Genomic DNA, 25,606 nt, shown 5'->3' on the forward strand with positions numbered 1-25,606 from the left:
TCATCCCAAAGCCCTGCAAAACAGGAGGAACAAATTAAAAGATAAACCAACCACGGAGCACAGAACAAAAACTCATTAAACAAGACTTAAACCTAGAACGTAAACCTAGAATCACTGTCTTTTATGTTAAAACAGCTGATTCAAATTTGTTTTTTTAAAGGGTCTTGATGATTAGTTTAGTAGCTAGGAATAGTTGAATAGTGCTGTGTTGCAACAAGACCTTGGGCTGTAGTTCTACATTAGTCCAGGATCAGGGTTAGTGTGTGTGTGTGTGTGTGTGTGTGTGTGTGTGTGTGTACCTGGTGTTGGAACTTGCTGGAGTCTCTGCTACTGACAGGAACCACGCTGCCGTAGAAGTGCAGCTCACGCACAATGGACACGCCCCCTTTGAGCTCGGGGCGAACTGATTGCGCGGAACAGCGCCGCAGACCAATCAGAATGTCTTGTTCTGGGTCCTCGTAGGACAGGAAGGGTCTCCCAGCCACGTAGTCTCTACGAATCAGCTCCACCTGGTAGGGACGCACTTTGTGATGGATCTCCTGGATTCCCATTTCTCTTGTTCTCACATCTTGAGACACTAGTGGATGAGAGAAAGACATTATGATCATGTATCCTAAACTAGCCAATTACCACTATGTATGACCAACTATAGTATGGCCTAGCATTGTATCGTAAATATACATCATTATGAAGCTGGTAGTTTAGATTGCGGATGCAGATTTTTAAACATTTTATTTTACCTTTTATTTAACTTGGCAAGTCAGTTAAGAACAAATTCTTATTTTCAATGACGGCTGGGGAACAGTGGGGTTAACTGCCTTGTTTAGGGGCAGAACGACAGATTTGTACCTTGTCAGCTCAGCTAGGCTACCGCCCCAATAAATTGGCTGAAACAGCATTCCAGCCGTGTGTATTTCAGACCGTATACCACTAATATGACTCAAACTATTTGTTTACTGTTCTAATGACATTGGTAACCAGTTTATAACAGCAATAAAGCACGTTGGGGGTTTGAGGTATATGGCCAAAATAACACTTCCAATGGCTGTATCCTCTGCTTCGCATCGTTCCTAAGAACAGCCCTTAGCCGTGGTATATTAAAGCATTAAGACCCGGGGGGGGGGGGGGGGGGGTGTGGTATATCAAAGCATTAAGACCCGGGGGGGGGGTGGTGTGGTATATAAAAGCATTAAGACCCGGGGGTGGTGGTGTGGTATCGGCCATATACCACAAACCCCCGAGGTGCCCTTTTGCGATTATGAAACTGATTACCAACGTAATTAGAGCAGTAAAAATACATGTTTTGTCATACGGTCTGATATACCTGATCGATAATGGCTGTCAGCCAATCAGCATTCAGGGCTCGAACGACCCAGTGTATAATGGAGATTATATAAAAAAAACGAAGAATTTTTAATAATAAAAAATATATATATTTTTTTTAAACGGGTAGTTTTGGTCCTGGATGTTGATTGGCTGAAAAATTTGTAAATGAGACGACATACGAGTATGATGCAAAAAATTTATATTTATTTTATTTCACCAGGTAGGCCAGTTGAGAACAAGTTCTCATTTACAACTGTGACCTGGCCAAGATAAAGCAAAGCAGTGCGACACAAAGAACAACAGAGTTACACATGAAATAAACAAACATACAGTCAATAACACAATAGACAAAAAGAAAGTCTAGTGTGTGCAAATGGCGTGAGGAGGTAAGGCAATAAATAGGCCATAGTAGCGAGGTAATTGCAGATAAACACTGGAGTGATAGATGAGCAGATGATGATGTGCAAGTAGAAATACTGGTGTGCAAAAGAGCAGAAAAGTAATTAAAAACAATATGGGGATGAGGTAGGTAGATTGGGTGGACTATTTACAGCTGCAGCGATCGATCAGCTGCTCAGATAGCTGAAGTCAGTGAGGGAAATGTAAGTCTTCAGCATCAGCGATTTTTGCAATTCGTTCCAGTCACTGGCTGCAGAGAACTGGAAAGAAAGGCGGCCAAAGGAGGTGTTGGCTTTGAAATATTATTATGAGAGTGAACGCGGTATATCGCCCATATACCACACGACCTCTGGCTTTATTGCTTAATAATACAATGTTTTTACACAATGTATTTCCATGTGGTTTAAGTCTCACCTCCGTCCCCATGTCTTTCATCCTGGCCAGAGCCAGCTCTCGGAGGTCACCATGCTCCACTCCAGAGCTCTCGGAGGTCACCATTTTCCACTCCAGAGCTCACCAGAAACATGGGGATGTCCCTGAGAAACAGACAGACACAGGTGTGTGTTTATGGCGTGTTCCAATATCCAAAATAGCAATACTACTTATCATACAACATGCATTGGTAGCTATGTTTTAAATGTCCATGCCAACATACCACTAAGAATGCATGTCTCATGCAGTACATTCCTTCATACTAAGTGGGTTGATTTCACACTAAGTGTGGACTTTGGAACTGAGCCATACTTCTTCAAAATAGTTCATTGGCTAGTTTCCAAGTTGAAATGTTGAATACATACGGAGTAGTCAGCATTACATAAGAATACAGTGCCCTCAGAAAGTATTCAGACCCCTTAACTTTTTCCACAATGTTATGTTACAGCCTTATTCTAAAATGGATTAAATCACATAAATAAGAATCAGCAATCTCCACAATATCCCATAATGACAAAGCAAAAACAGGTTTAGAAATGTAAAAAAAATGTATTAAATTAAATATTAAATATTCAGACCTTTTGCTATGAGACTCGAAATTGAGCTCAGGTGCATCCTGTTTCCATTGATCATCCTTGAGATGTTTCTACAACTTCATTAGAGTCCACCTGTGGTAAATTCAATTGATTGGACATGATTTGGAAAGGCACACACACACACCGGCCATGAGGTCGAAGGAATTGTCCGTAGAGCCCCGAGACAGGATTGTGTCGAGGCACAGATCTGGGGAAGGGTACCAAAACATGTCTACAGCATTGATGGTCCCCAAGAACATAGTGGCCCCCATCAATTTTAAATGGAAGAAGTTTGGAAACACTAAGACTATTCCTACAGCTGGTCGCCCAGCCAAACTGAACAATCGGGGGAGAAGGGCCTTGGCCTGGGAGGTGACCAAGAACCCGATGGTCACTGAGAGAGCTCCTCTGTGGAGATGGGAGAACCTTTCAGAAAGACAACCATCTCTGCAGCACTCCACCAATCAGGCCTTTATGGTAGAGTGGCCAGACGGAAGCCAATCCTCAGTAAAAAGGCACATGACAGCCTTGCTTGTAGTTTGCCAAAAGGCAGCTAAAGACTCTCAGACCATGAGAAAGAAGATTCTATGGTCTGATGAAACCAAGATTGAACTCTTTGGGTTGACTGCCAAGCGTCACTTCTAGAGGAAACCAGGCACCATCCATACGGTGAAGCATGGTGGTGGCAGAATCAAGCTCTGGGAATGTTTTTCAGCGGCAGGGACTGGGAGACTAGTCAGGATTAAGGCAAAGATGAATGGAGCAAAGTACGGAAGGTTCACCTTCCAACAGGACAATGATCCTAAGCACACAGCCAAGACAACGCAGGAGTGGCTTTGGGACAAACCTCAATGTCCTTGAGTGGCCCAGTCAGAACCTGGACTTGAACCCGATCGAACATCTCTGGAGAGAGCTGAAATAGCTGTGCAGCGACACTCCCCATCCAACCTGACACAACTTGAGAGGATCTGCAGAGAAGAATGGGAGAAATTCCCCAAATACAGGTGTGCCAAGCATGTAGCATCATACCCAAGAAGACTCTAGAATGTAATCGCTGCCAAAAGGTGCTTCAACAAAGTACTGAGTAAAGGGTCTGAATACTTATGTAAATGTGATATTTGTTAGAATTTTTTTATAAATTAAAATCCTGTTTTTGCTTTGTCATTATGGGTTTGTGGCAGTAGATTGATCACTTATTTACTTTAAAAAATAAATAAAGCTGTAATGTAACAAAATGTGGAAAAAGTCAAGGGGCCTGAATACTTTCCAAAGGCCTGAATACTTTCCAAAGGCACTGTACTTAATTTAGGTGGTATAAAGCTGTTCTCTGTCTTGGCACCCCAACCAGCATCCCTCTGAAGCTAGAACAGAAGAGTCCCTTCCCAAAAATTACAAAATATACTTTAATGACAGACGTGGTTGTCCCACCTAGCGATCTTAAGATGAATGACTCACTACTGTAGTGGCTTTGGATAAGAGTCTGCTAAATGACTCACTACTGTAGTGGCTCTGGATTAGAGAGTCTGTTAAATGACTCACTGACTGTAGTCTCTGGATCAGAGAGTCTGCTACATGACTCACTACTGTAGTGACTCTGGATCAGAGTCTGCTAAATGACTCACTACTGTAGTATCTCTGGATCAGAGAGTCTGCTAAATGACTCACTGACTGTAGTCTCTGGATAAGAGAGTCTGCTAAATGACTCACTACTGTAGTAACTCTGGATCAGAGAGTCTGCTAAATGACTCACTGACTGTAGTCTCTGGATAAGAGTTTGCTAAATGACTCACTACTGTAGTATCTCTGGATCAGAGAGTCTGCTAAATGACTCACTGCTGTAGTATCTCTGGATCAGAGAGTCTGCTAAATGACTCACTACTGTAGTATCTCTGGATCAGAGAGTCTGTTAAATGACTCACTACTGTAGTATCTCTGGATATGAGAGTCTGCTAAATGACTCACTACTGTAGTGGATCTGGATCAGAGAGTCTGCTAAATGACTCACTACTGTAGTATCTCTGGATCAGAGTGTCTGCTAAATGACTCACTGACTGTAGTGAGTACAATGTACTATAATGTACATACTTTACAAAGTGATTTAGGTCTTATTGATCCTCTACCTCTCGCGATAACACCCACACACCTCTGAACGCGGTAGACTCTAGTCCAGGAGGGCACCAGCGCCAGGATGCGAGCCACCAGATCGACCAGGGGATCTACCAGGGGATCTACCAGGGGATCGACCAGGGGATCGACCAGGGGATCGACCAGGGGATCGACCAGGGGATCTACCAGGGGATCTACCAGGGGATCTACCAGGGGATCTACCAGGGGATCTACCAGGAGATCTACCAGGGGATCTACCAGGAGATCTACCAGGAGATCTACCAGGAGATCTACCAGGGGATCTACCAGGGGATCGACCAGGGCAGAGGGGGAGTAGCTCTTACAGCGACCGGTCTTCCACAGCTCATACAGACCTGTACCCCTGATCACCAGGGTGGGGTACAGCTTCAACCCATCTGGCCTGAACGCTGGGTTCTCAACAAACTCCTGGAGGGCTGAGCGGTTACAGACATACTAGAAGTGTTAAATAGGAGGTTAAAAATAGCCTCTCTGGCACAATAGGACACGTTGAAATAGGATTTTGTGAGTTTGTAGCTTGACAAACAAGTGATAAGGGACTTATAAAATCAGTCTGAAGCAACCGGCCAGTCATCTTGAGCCTCATATTTCCCGTGAGGTTGATATGGTGTGTAGTGAGGAGTAGAGAAGCACACAAAACAACTATCCTGACCTGGGGCGGCAGGTAGCCTAGTGGTTCGAACGTTGGGCCAGTAACCGAAAAGTTGAGAGATCGAATCCCCCGAGTTGACAAGGTAAAAATCTGTCGTTCTGCCCCTGAACAAGGCAGTTAACCTGCTGTTCCCGAGACCGTCATTGTAAATAAGAATTTGTTCTTAACTGACTTACCTAGTTAAATAAAAGGTTAAATTACGTTTTTTTTTTTTTAAACGAACAATTTCTCACTAAATGGACTGAGTGACGAGGGACTATTTGGTCAGTCTGTGACAGACCGATTCATATTTATCACCACCAATCCCCTTCCTGTCTGGATAAGGGGACTGGAGGAGACTGCACAGTGGTAGATTCATCTAGGGTTGCAAAATTCCCTGGTTTTCTGGAAATCCCAGTTGGAGGACCCCGGATATCCTGCTTATTCCAGGAATCTTATAACTAGGATTTCTGGAAAACCGGGGAATTTAGTGATTTTACAATCCTGTCCTGTTTGGGGCTCGGAGGAGCCAGGTGCACAGAGGTAGATAACAGAGAGCGAGCTTGGGAACTGATACGTCGACAGACATACTGTAATGAGAATCCATTATCACCCCTAGCCCCCAAGCGACAGCCTCCCAGCTGGGTCCTGTGATAGCAGCACAGCAGAACACAGAGTGATCTCCAGGGGTGGTGAGGAGGGGGGGAGCTGATAAAGAACAGGAGCTTCCAGTGACGCAGGTATGTGTGTGTGTGTGTGTGTGTGTGTTAGTACGATAGGAGAGCAGGACAGTGACTCGGAGACATTTGGCCAAATACCCCATTAAATATCCTGCTCTCACACACTCCGATTACGATCATACCAACACGCACGCAAATGCGCACAGTGTGAGCGCAATTCTTAAGGACCCTTTACTGGGATACAGAGTACCTGATGCCTGATAAGTCTGGTAAAGTCTGGTGGGAAGTCTGATAGGAAGTCTGATAGGAAGTCTGGTAGGAAGTCTGGTAGGAAGTCTGGTAGGAAGTCTGGTAGGAAGTCTGGTAGGAAGTCTGGTAGGAAGTCTGGTAGGAAGTCTGGTAGGAAGTCTGGTAGGAAGTCTGGTAGGAAGTCTGGTAGGAAGTCTGGTAGGAAGTCTGGTAGGAAGTCTGGTAGGAAGTCTGGTAGGAAGTCTGGTAGGAAGTCTGGTAGGAAGTCTGGTAAAGTCTGATAGGAGGTCTGGACCAGTTAGTGATGTACCTCGGGGCCCATATCCACAAAACATCCTAGAGTAGGAGGTCTGGTGAAGGATGATAGGAGGTCCGGTGAAGGATGATAGGAGGTCCGGTGAAGGATGATAGGCGGTCCGGTGAAGGATGATAGGCGGTCCGGTGAAGGATGATAGGCGGTCCGGTGAAGGATGATAGGAGGTCCGGTGAAGGATGATAGGAGGTCCGGTGAAGGATGATCTCCTCCCCTGTTCATGGGATCTTATTATGATAGACCAACTTCACTGTTTCAAGATTTCTTTGAACTTAATACCTATAATTGAATTACAATAGTAGAGAAATAATTTTCCTTACAAATGTTTTTTTAATTAACTAACTATGTTAAAAATCAGCTTTTCTTTGTTGGAATGGTGTGGGTGTATAACGGTCATTAAAAATACATTATTTAACATTAATTTCAATTGGGCCGAAAATAATCTGAAAACGACCAAAACAAACTTCAAAATGCATCCAACAAATGAAGAGCGAGTCACAAGCTTGATGTAGTCAATGCGTGCTACGAATATGGGACTAAACTTTTGACTAGTTGATTTATAAAGGACCTTTAAGGGTGTCAATCACGTTGACCTCTACCTTTGAGGGGGAAAAAAAAGTACTTGATAAACACAATCTTTCGCTGAGGAATTGTTTTGGTAGAAAATAATTTCCCAAAATTCTTGAGCATACAATTTAGCTCAGTATGTGAATTATTGAATTATATACTGTCATTATTGCTAATATTTTAAACATTTTCAATTTCCTCCCACTGTATAATATACCATCTAATTATTGAAGACTGTGGACCCTTGACATTGTAAAAGGTTAGACTGAGTGAGTGATTGTCTAGTACAGGTAGACTTCATAAACCCCTGATGTACAATCGTGGCCAAAAGTTTTGAGAATGACACAAATATTAATTTTCACAAAGTTTGCTGCTTCAGCGTCTTTAGATATTTTTGTCAGATGTTTACTATGGAATACTGAAGTATAATTACAAGCATTTCATGAGTGTCAAAGGCTTTTATTGACAATTACACGAAGTTGATGCAAAGAGTCAATATTTGCAGTGTTGACCCTTCTTTTTCAAGACCTCTGCAATCCGCCCTGGCATGCAGTCAATTAACTTCTGGGCCCCATCCTGACTGATGGCAGCCCATTCTTGCATAATCAATGCTTGGAGTTTGTCAGAATTTGTGGGTTTTTGTTTGTCCACCCGCTTCTTGAGGATTGACCACAAATTCTCAATGGGATTAAGGTCTGGGGAGTTTCCTGGCCATGGACCCAAAATATCGATGTTTTGTTCCCCGAGCAACTTTATCTTTTTATCTTTACCTTGCCTTATAGCAAGGTGCTCCATCATGCTGGAAAGGGCATTGTTTGTCGCCAAACTGTTGCTGGATGGTTGGGAGAAGTTGCTCTCGGAGGATGTGTTGGTACCATTCTTTATTCATGGCTGTTCTTAGGCAGTGAGTGAGCCCACTCCCTTGGCTGAGAAGCAACCCCACACATGAATGGTCTCAGGATGCTTTACTGTTGGCATGACACTGGACTGATGGTAGCGCTCACCTTGTCTTCTCCGGACAAGCTTTTTTCCGGATGCCCCAAACAATCGGAAAGGGGATTCATCAGAGAAAATGACTTTACCCCAGTCCTCAGCAGTCCAATCCCTGTACCTTTTGCAGAATATCAGTCTGTCCCTGATGTTTTTCCTGGAGAGAAGTGGCTTCTTTGCTGCCCTTCTTGACACCAGGCCATCCTCCAAAAGTCTTCGCCTCACTGTGTGTGCAGATGCACTCACACCTGCCTGCTGCCATTCCTGAGCAAGCTCTGTACTGGTGGTGCCCCGATCCCGCAGCTGAATCAACTTTAGGAGACGGTCCTGGCGCTTGCTGGACTTTCTTGGGCACCCTGAAGCCTTCTTCACAACAATTGAACCGCTCTCCTTGAAGTTCTTGATGATCTGATAAATGGTTGATTTAGGTGCAATCTTACTGGCAGCAATATCCTTGCCTGTGAAGACCTTTTTGTGCAAAGCAATGATGATGACGGCACGTATTTCCTTGCAGGTAACCATGGTTGACAGAGGAAGGAACAATGATTCTGAAGCTTCCAGTCTGTTATTCGAACTCAATCAGCATGACAGAGTGATCTCCAGCCTTGTCCTCGTCAACACTCACACCTGCAATCACGGATATGTCAGCTGGTCCTTTTGTGGCAGGGCTGAAATGCAGTGGAAATGTTTTTTGGGGATTCAATTCATTTGCATGGCAAAGAGGGACTTTGCAATTAATTGCAATTCATCTGATCACTCTTCATACCATTCTGGAGTATATACAAATTGCCATCATACAAACTGAGGCAGCAGACTTTGTGAAAATTAATATTTGTGACCTTCTCAAAACTTTTGGCCACGACTGTAAGGTGGGTAATGCTCTTACTCATGTCATCTAGTTCTTAAGAAAGGGATTTCTATTGGAAAAGGATTTCTGTTGCTACCAGGCAGCAACACGGAACAACGTTTTGGTAGCTATTTGAAAATGAACAAAGGAGGCAGACGTATAACAGAGGCTGTAGAAGAGAGGTCATTTTACACTAGCTGGCTCTGAATGGACTCCTAAACCTTTTCTCAATCACACTATTGTTGTGCCAAACCATCCTGTGCTGGCTTGCACAGATAAAAATGTTCACTACCATAGCAACTATAAACACGGTTCACTACCATAGCAACTATAGTGGATGAGTAACCAGGCTAGTGCAATACAGCTCAACAGTGTGAAAACGATGTTCACACACTGAACAGAGCAGACAACCACACACTGACCAGAGCACACTGACCAGAGCACACAACCGCACACTGACCAGAGCACACTGACCAGAGCACACTGACCAGAGCAGAATAGAGGAGGGCGTAGCAGTGAAGCCTCAGCAGATTGTCGGGCCTGCTACGGTTTCACGCCAACCGGTAACGATCTACCCCAATAAAAACACTGTAAAATGACTCTTCTCTGTAAAGTGAAGCTATGAGTCACCACAGGCTGACTGGCTGACAGAAGGACTACCTGGTTCCTAAGAACGGGAGACAGACCGAGTGTCCCAAGTGGGACCCTATCCCCTATGTAGGGCCCATAGGGCTCTGGTTAAAGTAGTGCACTAAATAGGGAACCATTTGGGACTCAGACAGAGATGGAGAATCACGGCGATGGGTTGGGTCCAGTCAACATGCTGTGGAACAATTAGCTACCGTACATACAAAAACAAAATGTAGCTCTTTCTTTAAAAAAATAAATCAGGTACAGACAACTGAAGGAGGGGCAGTTCTCAACTATAAAAAAGTACAGTATCCATGTGCAAATATGTTTAGATCATTTTTTACAAATCCTGATAAACTACATCATCCTCTCTCGTAAAACTCTTTTCTTATATACACTGAGTATTTCAAACATTAGGAACACTTTCCTAACATTGAGTTGGACCCCCCTCCCCCCCCCCACCCTTTTTGCCCTCAGAAAGACCTCAAATTGTTCGGGGCATGGACTCTACAAGGTGTCGAAAGCGTTCCACAGGGATGCTGGCCCATGTTGACTCCAATCCTTCCCACAGTTGTGTCAAGTTGGCTGGATGTCCTTTGGGTGGTGGACCGTTCATGATACACACAGGAAACTGTTGAACGGCTACGAGTAACACTACTGACAAATAACCAGTGGCTACGAGTAACACTACTGACAAATAACCAGTGGCTACGAGTAACACTACTGACAAATAACCAGTGGCTACGAGTAACACTACTGACAAATAACCAGTGGCTACGAGTAACACTCCTGACAAATAACCAGTGGCTACGAGTAACACTCCTGACAAATAACCAGTGGCTACGAGTAACACTCCTGACAAATAACCAGTGGCTACGAGTAACACTGCTGACAAATAACCAGTGGCTACGAGTAACACTACTGACAAATAACCAGTGGCTACGAGTAACACTGCTGACAAATAACCAGTGGCTACGAGTAACACTGCTGACAAATAACCAGTGGCTATGAGAAACACGGCTCTGAGTAACACTACTGACATACAGTGCATTCAGAAAGTATTCAGACCCCTTTCCTTTTTCCACATTGTTATGTTACAGCCTTATTCTAAAATTGATTAAATCATTTCCCCCCCCCCCCCGCTCATCACACAATACCCCATAATGTCAAAATGACAACAGGTTTACACATTTTTGCAAATTCATTAAAAATATAACAGAAATACCTTATTTACGTAAGTATTCCGACCCTTTGCTATGAGATTTGAAATTGAGCTCAGGTGGCATCCTGTTTCCATTGATCATCCTTGAGATGTTTCTACAACTTCATTGGAGTCCACCTGTGGTAAGTTCAATTGATAGGACATGATTTGGAAATGGCACACACCTGTCATTAAAAAGGCACATGACAGCCCACTTGGAGTTTGTCAAAAGGCACCTAAAGCCTCTCAGACCATAGAAAACAAGATTCTTTGGTCTGATGAAACCAAGATTGAATTCTTTGGCCTGAATGCCAAGCGTCACGTCTCTAGGAAACCTGGCACCATCCCTACTGTGAAGCATGGTGGTGGGAGCATCATACTGTGGGGATGTTTTTCAGCGGCAGGGACTGGGAGACTAGTCAGGATCGAGGGAAAGATGAACGGTGCAAAGTACAGAGAGATCCTTGATGAGGTCCCGAGTGCTCTGGAGCAGGTTCTCAGACTGGGGTGAAGGTTCACCTTCCAACAGGACAACGACCCTAAGCACAGAGCTAAGACAACGCAGGAGTGGCTTCGGGACAAGTCTCTGAAGGCTTGAGAAAGCCTCAGGTAGCTTACACCAGGCGCACTCCAGGAATGTAATTCTAAGTTACAATTTAAAACTAAAAACGTACTTACGTGTCCGGAGTCATCAATCTAAGAAGCATCTAAAGATACTACAGCTGCCAAAAGGTGTTTGAACAAAGTACTGAGTAAAGGGTCTGAATATGCTTACGGAAATGTGATATTTCAGTTGTTTCTGAACCTGTTTTTGCTTCGTGATGATCGGGTATTGTGTGTTGTGAGGGTAAAAAAAAAAGAAGAAAGTTAATACAACATGTGGATAAAGTCAAGGGGTCTGAATACTTTCCAAATGCCGAGTATAACCAGTGGCTAAGACTAACATATACATGATCCGTTTTAGTTACTAAGCAGACGCTCTTATCCAGTGTGAGTTAAAGTAGGGGGTTCATACGTTTTTTCGTACTCCCCCCCATACTGGTCCCCCGCGGGAATCGAACCCACAACCCTTGCGTTGAAAGTGCCATGCTTTACCAACTGAGCCACACGGGACCAGTAGCTATGACGACTGACATGACTAGTGACATTACGAGTCATGACTAAACAACATATGATTAGTAACTATGACTCCATTCCAACTCTGAGTCTCTGCCCCTTGGATCAAATACACATTTTATTCATCACATGCTTGGTCAAACAACAGATGTAGACTAACAGTGAAATGTTTAATACAGGCCCTTCCCAAAAATACAGAGTACCAGTACTAGGTCCATGACCAGGGGTATGAGGTATTAACTTGTCTATATACACAGAGTATCAGTACTGAGTCCATGACCAGGGGTATGAGGTATTAACTTGTCTATATATACAGAGTACCAGTAGTGAGTCCATGACCAGGGGTATGAGGTATTAACTTGTCTATATATACAGAGTACCAGTACTGAGTCCATGACCAGGGGTATGAGGTATTAACTTGTCTATATACACAGAGTACCAGTACTGAGTCCATGACCAGGGGTACGAGGTATTAACTTGTCTATATACAGAGTACCAGTACTAGGTCCATGACCAGGGGTATGAGGTATTAACTTGTCTATATATATATATATATATATACACACACAGAGTACCAGTACTGAGTCCATGACCAGGGGTATGAGGTATTAACTTGTCTATATATATATATAGACAGAGTACCAGTAGTGAGTCCATGACCAGGGGTATGAGGTATTAACTTGTCTATATACACAGAGTACCAGTAGTGAGTCCATGACCAGGGGTACGAGGTATTAACTTGTCTATATATATACAGAATACCAGTAGTGAGTCCATGTCCATGGGTACTTTTTTATTTCACCTTTATTTAACCAGGTAGGCTAGTTGAGAACAAGTTCTCATTTACAACTGCGACCTGGACAAGATAAAGCATAGCAATTCGACACATACAACAACACAGAGTTACACATGGAGTAAACAAACATACAGTCAATAATACAGTAGAAAAAAGAAAACAAAAAGTCTATATACAGTGAGTGCAAATGAGGTAAGATAAGGGAGGTAAGGCAATAAATCGGCCATGGTGGAGAAATAATTACAATTTAGCAATTAAACACTGGAGTGATTTATGTGCAGAAGATGAATGTGCATCCAGTTTATTGAGTAGTGTTGGAGGCTATTTTATAGATGACGTCGCCGAAGTCAACGATCGGTAGGATGGTCAGTTTTACGAGGGTATGTTTGGCAACATGAGTGAAGGATGCTTTGTTGCAATATAGGAAGACGATTCTAGATTTAATTTTGGATTGGAGATGCTTAATGTGAGTCTGGAAGGAGAGTTTACAGTCTAACCAGACAACAAAGGTATTTGTAGTTGTCCACGTATTCTAAGTCAGAACCGTCCAGAGTAGTGATGCTGGACGGGCGGGCAGGTGCGGGCAGAGATCGATTGAATAGCATGCATTTAGCTTTACTTGCATTTAAGAGCAGTTGGAGGCCACGGAAGGAGAGTTGTATGGCATTGAAGCTCGTCTGGAGGTTTGTTAACACAGTGTCCAAAGAATGGCCAGAAGTGTACAGAATGGTGTCGTCTGTGTAGAGGTGGATCAGAGAATCACCAGCAGCAAGAGCGACATTGATGTATACAGAGAAGAGAGTCGGAAAGAGCCCAGAAATTGAACCCTGTGGCACCCCCATAGAGACTGCCAGAGGTCCGGACAACAGGCCCTTCGATTTGACACACTGAACTCTATCAGAGAAGTAGTTGGTGAACCAGACGAGGCAATCATTTGAGAAACCAAGGCTGTTGAGTCTGCCAATAAGAATGTGGTGATTGACAGAGTCAAAAGCCTTGGCCAGGTCGATAAATACGGCTGCACAGTAATGTCTCGTCGATGGCGGTTACGATATCGTTTAGGACCTTGAGCATGGCTGAGGTGCACCCATGACCAGTTCTGAAACCAGATTGCAAAGCGGAGAAGGTCGGTGGGATTCGAAATGGTCGATAATCTGTTTGTTAACTTGGCTTTTCAAAGACCTTAGAAAGGCAGGGTAGGATAGATATAGGTCTGTAGCAGTTTGGGTCTAGAGTGTCTCCCCCTTTGAAGAGGGGGATGACCGCGGCAGCTTTCCAATCTTTGGGAATCTCAGAAGATACAAAAGAGAGGTTGAACAGGCTAGTAATAGGGGTTGCAACAATTAAGGTGGATTATTTTAGAAAGAGAGGGTCCAGATTGTCTAACCTGGCTGATTTGTGGGGGTCCAGATTTTGCAGCTCTTTCAGAACATCAGCTATCTGGGTTTGGGTGAAGGAGAAGTGGGGAGGCTTGGGCGGGTTGCTGTGGAGGGTGCCGGGCAGTTGACCGGGGTAGGGGTAGCCAGGTGGAAAGCATGGCCAGCCGTAGAGAAATGCTTATTGAAATTCTCAATTATAGTGGATTTATCGGTGGTAACCGTGTTTCCTAGCCTCAGAGCAGTGGGCAGCTGGGAGGAGGTGCTCTTATTCTCCATGGACTTTACAGTGTCCCAAAACTTTTTTGAGTTTGTACTACAGGATGCAAATTTCTGTTTGAAAAAGCTAGCCTTTGCTTTCCTAACTGCCTGTGTAAATTTGTTCCTAACTTCCCTGAAAAGTTGCATATCACGGGGGCTATTCGATGCTAATGCAGAACGCCACAGGATGTTTTTGTGCTGGTCAATGGCAGACAGGTCTATTCCTAGTTTTTAAAATAATTGAATGGGGCATGCTTATTTAAGATGGCGAGGAAGGCATTTTTAAAGAATAACCAGGCATCCTCTACTGACGGGATGAGGTCAAGGTCATTCCGGATACCCCGGCCAGGTCGATTAGAAAGGCCTGCTCGCAGAAGTAGGTACGAGATAGATATGTACATATAGGTAGGGGTAAAGTGACTAGGCAACAGGATAGATAATAAACAGTAACAGCAGTATACTGTAGGTAGGGGTAAAGTGACTAGGCAACAGGATAAATAATAAACAATAACAGCAGCGGATGTGATGAGCAAAAAGAATCAGTGCAGATAGTTAAATAGTTAGCTACCCGGACTAACTATTTAGCAGTCTTATGGCTTGGGGGTAGAAGCTGTTCATCGGTACCGCTTGCCACCGAAGTCCATGACTTCGGTGGCTGGAGTCTTTGACCATTTTTAGGGTCTTGCTCTGACACCGCCTGGTATAGAGGTCCTGGATGACAGGGAGCTTAGTGATGTGGACACAGAGGAACTTGAAGCTCTCAACACGCTCCACTACACTCTATGTGGTTGGGGGCGTGCTCGGCCCTCCGTTTCCTGTAGTCCACGATCTGCTACTTGGTCTTACTGTCGTTGAGGAAGAGGTCGTTGTCCTGGAAACACACTGCCAGTTTTCTGACCTCCTCCCTATAGACTGTCTCGTCATTGTCGGTAATCAGGGCGACCACTGATGTGTCGTCAGCAAACTTAATTACGGTGTTGGAGTCGTACTTGGCCACGTAGTCATGGGTGAAGAGGGAGTACAGGAAGGGACTAAGCAAACACCCCTGAGGGGACCTCCATGTTGAGGGTCAGCGTGGCGGATGAGTTGTTGCCTACCCTCACCACTTGGGGGCGGCCCGTCAAGAAGTCCAGGATCCAGTTGCAGAGGGAGGTGTTTAGTCCAGGGTCCTTAGCTTAGTGATGAGCTTTGAGGGCACTATGGTGTTGAACGCTGCGCTGTAGTCAATAAACAGCATTCTTACATAGGTGTTCCTTTTGTCAAGGTGGGTGAGGGCAGTGTGGAGTGCAATAGAGATGGCGTCATCTGTGGATCTGTTGGGGCTGTATGTGAATTAGAGTGGGTTGAGGGTGTCTGGGATGATGGTGATTAATGACCAGCAGCTATGAGTTAAACTAAAGACATATCACAAGCAGTCGCTATGACGACTCCATTCAAAACCCCCTCCTGACCTTTAACCTCTGCCCTCTGACCTGTTGGTGTCCCGTGCTACGTCCTCGTAGACGCTCTGAACCCCTATCTCCAGCCGGGTACAGCCGTACCCCAGCATGCCACTGAGGTGTCTCTTCAGACAGTAGTCGGGACGCGTCTCGATGGTGATGCCCACACACTGTGTTACTGCCCACACACTGTGTTACTGCCCACACCCTGTGTTACTGCCCACAACCTGTGTTACTGCCCACACCCTGTGTTACTGCCCACACCCTGTGTTACTGCCCACACCCTGTGTTACTGCCCACACCCTGTGTTACTGCCCACACACTCTGTTACTGCCCACACACTCTGTTACTGCCCACACACTCTGTTACTGCCCACACACTCTGTTACTGCCCACACACTCTGTTACTGCCCACACACTCTGTTACTGCCCACACACTCTGTTACTGCCCACACACTCTGTTACTGCCCACACACTCTGTTACTGCCCACACACTCTGTTACTGCCCACACACTCTGTTACTGCCCACACACTCTGTTACTGCCCACACACTCTGTTACTGCCCACACACTGTTACTGCGTTCTGAGTACCTAAAACGAGGAAAGAAGAAGGAGGAGAGGTCAGTCTTGCTGATACAAATAGAATCCAGTTCTATAGTACGACTGAACGGGTTCAGATTGAAGGAATGGGTAACGCGTCTAGCCTCCTACACCAACCTCTGTGTATGTATGGGGACGGCAGGTAGCCTAGTGGTTAGAGCGTTGGGCTAATAACCGAAAGGTTGCTTGATCGAATCCCCGAGCTGACGAGGTAAAAATCTGTCGTCCTGTCCCCTGAACAAGGCAGTTAACTGACTGTTCCTAGGCCGTCATTTTAAATAAGAATCTTCTTAACTGACTTGCCTAGTTAGATAGAGATATATATATATATATATATCTCTATCTCTATCTCTATCTCTATATATATATATATATATATATATATATATCTATACACATGCATTTCAGAGGGGTTGGGACAAAGCAGAACCAAAGTTCCTGTTTGACCTTGTGTACACTAAAGGAATCTTAAAAATGGGATTATACAGTTGAAGTCGGAAGTTTACATACACTTAGGTTGGAGTCATTAAAACTCATTTTTCAACCACTCAACAATTTTCTTGTTAACAAACTATAGTTTTGGAAAGTCGGGTTAGGACATATACCTTGTGCATGACAAGTAATTTTTCCAACAATTGTTTACAGACAGATTATTTGACTTATAATTCACTGTATCACAATTCCAGTGGGTCAGAAGTTTACATACACTAAGTTGACTGTGCAATTAAACAGCTTAGAAAATTCCAGATAATGATGTCATGGCTTTAGAAGCTTCTGATAGCTTCTGATGTATTTCGAGGCCTACCTTCAAACTCAGTGCCTCTTTGCTTGACATCATGGGAAAATCAAAAGAAATCAGCCAAGACCTCAGAAAAAAAATTGTAGACCTCCACAAGTCTGGTTCATCCTTGGGAGCAATTTCCAAATGCCTGAAGGTACCACATTCATCTGTACAAACAAGAGTACGCAAGTATAAACACCATAGGACTACGCGGCCGTCATACCGCTCAGGAAGGAGACTCGTTCTGTCTCCTAGAGATGAACGTACTTTGGTGCGAAAAGTGCAAATCAATCCCAGAACAACAGCAAAGGACCTTGTGAAGATGCTGGAGGAAACCGGTACAAAAGTATCTATATCCACAGTAAAACGAGTCCTATATTGACATAACCTGAAAGGCCGCTCAGCAAGGAAGAAGCCACTGTTCCAAAACCGCCATAAAAAAGCCAGACTACGGGTTGCAACTGGACATGGGGACAAAGATCGTACTTTTTGGAGAAATGTCCTCTGGTTTCCGCCATCGTTATGTTTGGAGGAAAAAGGGGGAGGCTTGCAAGCCGAAGAACACCATCCCAACCGTGAAGCACGGGGCTTGAAGCATCATGTTGTGGAGGTGCTTTGCTGCAGGAGGGACTGGTGCACTTCACAAAATAGATGGCATTATGAGGGAGGAAAATGATGTGGATATATTGAAGCAACATCTCAAGACATCAGTCAGGAAGTTAAAGCTTGGTCACAAATGGGTCTTCCAAATGGACAATGACCCCAAGCATACTTCCAAAGTTGTGGCGAAATGGCTTAATGACAACAAAGTCAAGGTATTGGAGTGTCCATCACAAAGCCCTGACCTCAATCCTATAGAAAATGTGTGGGCAGAACTGAAAAAGCGTGTGCGAGCAAGGAGACCTACAAAACTGACTCAGTTACACCAGCTCTGTCAGGAGGAATGGGCCAAAATTCACCCACCTTATTGTGGGAAGATTGTGGAAGGCTACCCGAAACGTTTGACCGAAGTTAAACAATTTAAAAAGGTAATGCTACCAAATACTAATTGAGTGTATGTAAACTTCTGACCCACTGGGAATGTGATGAAATAAATAAAAGCTGAAATAAATCATTCTCTACTATTATTCTCACATTTCACATTCTTAAAATAAACTGGTGATCCTAATTGACTTAAAACAGGGGATTTTTACTCTGATTAAATGTCAGGAATTGTGAAAAACTGAGTTTAAATGTATTTGGTTAATGTGTATGTAAACTTCCGACTTCAACTGTAGATCTGCGATTACATTAGAGGCAACTTCGATCTCAAGAGGAAGTACCGGGACAACCCCACTCCATCAAGTCACTGGCAGGGATATGTGGGACATAATAAAATCACGTCAGAAAATCAGAACAACAAAGTTACATTTTCTCCGTGTAACTTCAACCCCCTTGAAACTGTAAGACCAAGGAGGGCAGATTCAGGATGTATTGAAACTGAAGGACCAATGAGAGCAGATCCAGGATGTATTGAAACTGAAGGACCAATGAGAGCAGATCCAGGATGTATTGAAACTGTAGGACCAATGAGAGCAGATCCAGGATGTATTGAAACTGTAGGACCAATGAGAGCAGATCCAGGATGTATTGAAACTGTAGGACCAATGAGAGCAGATCCAGGATGTATTGAAACTGTAGGACCAATGAGAGCAGATCCAGGATGTATTGAAACTGTAGGACCAATGAGAGCAGATCCAGGATGTATTGAACCTGAAGGACCAAGGAGAGCAGATCCAGGATGTATTGAAACTGTAGGACCAATGAGAGCAGATCCAGGATGTATTGAAACTGTAGGACCAATGAGAGCAGATCCAGGATGTATTGAAACTGTAGGACCAATGAGAGCAGATCCAGGATGTATTGAAACTGTAGGACCAATGAGAGCAGATCCAGGATGTATTGAAACTGTAGGACCAATGAGAGCAGATCCAGGATGTATTGAAACTGTAGGACCAATGAGAGCAGATCCAGGATGTATTGAACCTGAAGGACCAATGAGAGCAGATCCAGGATGTATTGAAACTGAAGGAACAATGAGAGCAGATTCAGGATGTATTGAAACTGAAGGACCAATGAGAGCAGATTCAGGATGTATTGAAACTGAAGGACCAATGAGAGCAGATCCAGGATGTATTGAAACTGAAGGACCAATGAGAGCAGATCCAGGATGTATTGAAACTGTAGGACCAATGAGAGCAGATCCAGGATGTATTGAAACTGAAGGACCAATGAGAGCAGATCCAGGATGTATTGAAACTGAAGGACCAATGAGAGCAGATTCAGGATGTATTGAAACTGAAGGACCAATGAGAGCAGATACATGATGTATTGAAACTGTAGAACCAATGAGAACAGATCCAGGATGTATTGAAACTGAAGGACCAATGAGAGCAGATTCAGGATGTATTGAGATTAGACATCTGCCTCTTCAGTCTGGCTGTCATTTTCTCCACTTGGACAGGTTTGACAAGGACAAACAATCTAGATCCGTCATCAGGTTTGATGACCACAGTCGTCATCTAGACCAGTCAGCTCATATTCCTCCAACCTATTACTGGCAACACAATGTCCAGTCTAACAATCTGATGACCGACTTAAGACAATCACAGGCGTTAATGCTCCAGAGAACACATCCGATTGGCTGACAGTAGTCAATAAAAATGATATTATCTGAATGGCTATTTGCAGGTTAAATACTGAAGCTTTTCTCATCAAACGAACGGAGGCAGAGTGGGACTCGGAGAAACATGACTGCTTTATTACTGACACAAGCCAGTGAGCACACCTGCTTACACAGGCAGACAGGTGCAGACACATGCAGACACAGGCAGACAGGTGCAGACACAGGCAGACAGGTGCAGACACAGGCAGACAGGTGCAGACACAGACAGGTGCAGACAGCAGAGAAGAGCCTCCCACGTCTCAGCCTGATAAGCAGCCACAACAATTAGAGTAATCGTCTTAACGAACGTGCTGATAACACTGCTGGATGAGCAATACAGGAGCGCGGGCACACACACACACCTTATCAGCTACTAAGGAATAAATACCGACGAACAAACAAGCCCTCAGGGTCCAGACCTCCATTCCTCTATCACATCCCTCAATCTTCTATTGATCTCCCAGGAGTCACACAAAACTTCTCCCTCCTACTGCAGTGAAGGGCCAAAGCATTGAGTCCTGTTGTAACTCCCAAAGACACACCAAGCCACAGGGGACACTAGGGTGAACTTTATAATCCCTCTTCATAACTAAAACAAATATCAGATCCAAATGTACACTTCTTCATTTGTCTGATCGGTGAATAAGGTATCAGTATTTTGGCTATAGAGATATAGATAAAATATGTTCTACAACAGTGGTTCCCAAACTATGGGGCGCAGCCCTCAGTTGGGGTGTGAGGGGTCGGCAGGGCCCCCCCCCCCCCCAGACAAAATAGTTTTTTAAATGTATTTAAAAATATATATATATATATATATTTTTTTTTAAACAAACAAGGGAACTGTGTCTGGCTTTAAATTTACTCTTGAAAGTTGTAATAGTGTAATACCTAATGCATTCTATCATCAGCTCCTCTTGTCTTGTCAGTCATTACAGACCTTAGAGAGCTAATTATAACTTGTTAGAAATGTCCAGATCAATTAGCCCATGTCAGCTAACGTTTTTTTTTTTTAATTTTATTTTGGTTTTTAAGCACATAGATATTATTGTAAATTTGTTTAGTCACTCATATCAGATGAATACACACTAGACATAACAAAATGTGTAGAATGGCAAGAAAATTAGCTTTACAACTGCAACATATTCTTTGTACCTCATAACAAAATGTGTAGAACTGCAGGAAATAAGCTTTAAAATAAGCTGCAAAATTCTCTCCACCAACAACAGGGGTGTGAACAGTTAGTCATGAACTGCTTGTGCCAATAGAAATAGACATGGCGGTGAGGCGGACACAGAACGAGCTCCAGTTCAAACTAGAGATCAGCACCATCTAGTGGAAGCAACTCACCATTACACTCCAGACAGTCACTATCTCACAGAGACCAGAGGGAGCATCGTAGGGTCTACTTTAGTAGTACCTGACAGCCTCTGCTAGCTTGTTAGGGGTTCGAGGCGTGTCCCGACGGGGGTTGACGAGGCGTGTCCCGACGGGGGTTGACGAGGCGTGTCCCGACGGGGGTTGACGAGGCGTGTCCCGACGGGGGTTGACGAGGCGTGTCCCGACGGGGGTTGACGAGGCGTGTCCCGACGGGGGTTGACGAGGCGTGTCCCGACGGGGGTTGACGAGGCGTGTCCCGACGGGGGTTGACGAGGCGTGTCCCGACGGGGGTTGACGAGGCGTGTCCCGACGGGGGTTGACGAGGCGTGTCCCGACGGGGGTTGACGAGGCGTGTCCCGACGGGGGTTGACGAGGCGTGTCCCGACGGGGGTTGACGAGGCGTGTCCCGACGGGGGTTGACGAGGCGTGTCCCGACGGGGGTTGACGAGGCGTGTCCCGACGGGGGTTGACGAGGCGTGTCCCGACGGGGGTTACGAGGCGTGTCCCGACGGGGGTTACGAGGCGTGTCCCGACAGGGGTTACGAGGCGTGTCCCGACAGGAGTTCGGGGGGGGCAGTATTACCTGACGGCCTCAGCTACGTTGTTAGAGGTGTGTTCTGTCGTGGAGGTTCCTGATGAAGTCGTCTCTGTACTCCTCAGCCAGGGCCATGAAGGTTCCTCCCATCACTATAAACTCCACCTTGTTCACACTGTGGCCCAGCTGCTTCAACTGGATGGACAGACAGACAGGAGAGACAGACAGACAGACAGGAGAGACAGACAGACAGACAGGAGAGTCAGACAGACAGACAGACAGGAGAGTCAGACAGACAGACAGACAGGAGAGTCAGACAGACAGACAGACAGGAGAGTCAGACAGACAGACAGGAGAGTCAGACAGACAGACAGGAGAGACAGACAGACAGACAGACAGACAGGAGAGACAGACAGACAAGAGAGAGAGAGACAGGAGAGACTTGGAAAAGTGCTATGTAAATGCAATCCATTATTATTCTATTACAGCGGCAAGCACTTCTGTAGCGTAAGCCATAATGGGAGCAACAAAAAATGTGCATTAACTAGAAGTGTGTGCAGGAATGTGTCACAGACCTGTTTCACCCGATGTCTGGTCCGCAGGTAGGGATCATAAGGTGCTCTGATGGCTCTCATAGATGTCGACTGACAGGGGGAAAAATTATAGAAGACTCAATACGATGCCTGAATAGCCCATAGGGAGCTGGTATAAATCAATAGGACACTGTGGCCAGAGTTGCTCTGGTCTCACTGAAGCTACATCATGAATGTACACACACACACACACAGAGATGTTTCCTGTGAAACTGATGTGAGGACAGCGATGGTGTTTACACATCACAGCCACTACAGAAAATCTGGACAAAGAGATACAAGTACACACGTTCCTTGTGTTGTCTTCAACTTAATTTCAATTGTTAAATGCTTGTCTATTTTAAGTACACACACACACACGGGTACGTACCCCGCTGGCAGTGCGGATAGGCTTGGCCTTGAGTTTGGGCACCAGGGCATCAGGGCACTGGGGTGGAACAGCAGCTATGATGTCGACTAGCCTGGGCTGACAGACCACACTAAGCGGAGCACTTGGTCTTCACCCTGATAATGAAGTGTAAAGAAAAGTTTTAAAAAGAGGAAGTGTAAGTCCATTCAGGGCTGTATTCATTAGCGCACAACTTAGCAAACCGTAGCAAAGCGTTTTTAAAAATCGGATACGAAAATTTGAGTTTCTATAGGACAAATTGTGGTAGGTCCCTCCCTGTTTCGTCCCATCTGTTTGGTTATTGGTGAATACACCTGGAACATCACAAGGTTGCAGCCAAGTCCGTTTGAGCATAAGACAGGTTTCTGGCATGACATAAGGCTTTGTTTACTTGGTGGGTCACAAGACACCTCCCCCAGGGCGAGGTGGTGGACTGGGAGCTTTTAGATACACTACATGATCAAAAGTATGTGGACACCTGTTTGTGGACCATCTCATTCCAAAATCATGGACATTAATATGGAGTTGGTCCCCCCCTTTACTGTTATAACAGCTTCCACTCTTCTGGGAAGGCTTTCCACTAGATGTTGGAACAATGGTGCAGGGATTTGCTCCACTCAGCCAGAAGAGCAAAGGTGTTCTTTGTGGTTGAGGTCAGGGATCTGTGCAGACCAGTCAAGTTCTTCCACACCGATTTCAACAAACCATTTCTGTATGGACCTCGCTTTGTGCATGGGGGTATTGTCATGCTGAAACAGGAAAGGGCCTTCTCCAAACTGTTGCCACAAAGTTGGAAGCACAGAATTGTCTAGAATGTCATTGTATGTTGTAGCGTTAAGATTTCCCTTCACTGGAACTAAGTGGCCTGAACCATGAAAAACAGCCTCAGACCAGTATTCCTCCTCCACTAAATTGTACATTTCGCACTATCCATTGGGGCAGGTAACGTTTTCCTGGCATCCACCAAACCCACAATCGTCCGTCGGACTGCCAGATGGTGAAGTGTGGTTCATCACTCCAGAGAACGTGTTTCCACTGCTCCAGAGTCCAATGGAGGTGAGCTTTACACCACTCCAGCCAATGCTTGGAATTGCGCATGGTGGTCTTAGGCTTGTGTGCGGCTGCTCAGCCATGGAAACCCATTTCATGAAGCTCCCGACAAACAGTTATTCTGCTGACGGTTCTTCCAGAGGCAGTTTGGAACATGGTAGTGAGTGTAGCAACAGAGGAAAGACAATTTTTATGCGCTACGCGCTTTAGCACTCCTGTTCTGTGAACTAGTATGGCCTACCGCTTCGCGGCTGAGCCGTTGTTGCTCCTAAACGTTTCCACTTCACAATAACAGCATTTACAGTTGACCGGGGCAGCTCTTGCAGGCCAGAAATTTGACAAACTGACTTATTGGAAAGGTGGCATACTATGACGGTGCCACGTTGAAAGTCACTGAGCTATTCAGTAAGGCCATTCTACTGTCAATGTTTGTCTATGGAGATTGCATGTCTGTGTGCTCGATTTGATACACCTTGTCAGCAACGAATCGACTTATTTGAAGGTGTGTCCATATACTTTTGTGTATATAGTGTAGATAAGAATAGTAACCAATTACCAAAAAAAGCAGTTGACGGAAAGCTGTTGATTAAAGGTTAGGTAGCTAACGTTTGGTTAGGTTGAGGTTCTTACTTGTTGAAGTTGACGTCTTTTCCTTCTTCATGCGCTTCGACCAGCTGATTGATGCTCCATCGTCATCAGCTCCGCTCCGATCAGCTGTCAAAGTAGGTCGTTAACATTAGCTAGTTACCGTCACGTAGCAACAACATAGATAAATAGCTAGCTCTTTTACATACTCAACCCATACCTAGCATTCTCACTTTTTATTAGTCTACAAAAATGGAGACAGGGTTGGTTGATTACATAGATATGCAGTTTGTCTTTGCTAGTTAGTTGAATTGTAAGTTAGCAGCATGGCTAATTTAGCAAACCAAAAGCAGAGAGAAGCATTTCTGAAATGTAGAGGATAGTTCCACACGCTTACTCTTTTTCTTTGGCTTCCCCATATCTTCGGTTACGTTAACACTCTCAATTCACAATATGAAACGCGTTATAAAGCCGACAATAACTTAGAGAAGGGAGAGAACTGTCCATTTTGTAAACAACACGCGATCACGCTTGTACGAGTCATGCCGTCCGCTGCTGGAAACTGTCGTAAAATAACAACACAGCGCTTATTTTTTTATTCCCATAAATTCCCTGTCCATAAGAAAATAATGTAAAACGTTGGACGCTGTCTCTAAGGAAAAGAGCGTTTAAAAAATGCTTCCGACATCAATAATTCTAATATTTTCCAACAACTTTTACTATAAATAGACAGTATAATTTCTGCAAAAACGTTAAGATAAAAATGATTTACAATACATCAGGGAACTCTCGGAACAGTTTATTCGTGACGATCAGTCCTTTGCGCAGATCTACAAGAGAGGGGCAATTTGTATCCCCACTAAATCCGGTTAAGGTTTCAGGATAGTTTAGGATGACTTCAGTGATCTCTACGGGCGATATCAGGAAGTGCAACAGGTGAAAAACTATTCATTCTCGCAATGCGCTGTCGTCGTTCCCGGTGAGTTTGCAACACTATGAGTGTAATTTGTGTTTATTGAGA

General features: G+C 44.6%; 1 protein-coding gene and 1 long non-coding RNA gene across 3 annotated transcripts in view; one reads left to right on the top strand and one right to left on the bottom strand.

Moving 5' to 3' along the window:
- Positions 1-498: 498 nt before the first annotated feature.
- On the bottom strand, positions 499-25,142 carry LOC129817806 (uncharacterized). Of its 2 annotated transcripts, none has more exons than XR_008753774.1 (6): positions 24,983-25,142; positions 24,631-24,714; positions 22,933-23,066; positions 22,545-22,613; positions 22,018-22,164; positions 499-577 (listed from the first exon to the last, which is right to left on the bottom strand). It is a non-coding gene; the product is annotated as an uncharacterized LOC129817806 (long non-coding RNA). The 2 variants fall into 2 exon arrangements; XR_008753773.1 differs by lacking the exon at positions 499-577 and adding an exon at positions 2,141-2,261.
- The window catches only part of LOC129817805 (kinesin-like protein KIF13B), an 89,666-nt gene continuing 89,186 nt past the window's right edge, over positions 25,127-25,606 (top strand). Inside the window, exon 1 of the mRNA XM_055873376.1 lies at positions 25,127-25,564. The gene's annotated coding sequence lies outside the window, so the exon portion shown is untranslated. The remainder of the gene's footprint in view (positions 25,565-25,606) is intronic.

The sequence above is a fragment of the Salvelinus fontinalis genome, chromosome 20 (genome assembly GCF_029448725.1).
Source record: "Salvelinus fontinalis isolate EN_2023a chromosome 20, ASM2944872v1, whole genome shotgun sequence".
Taxonomy (NCBI): Eukaryota; Metazoa; Chordata; class Actinopteri; order Salmoniformes; family Salmonidae; genus Salvelinus; species Salvelinus fontinalis.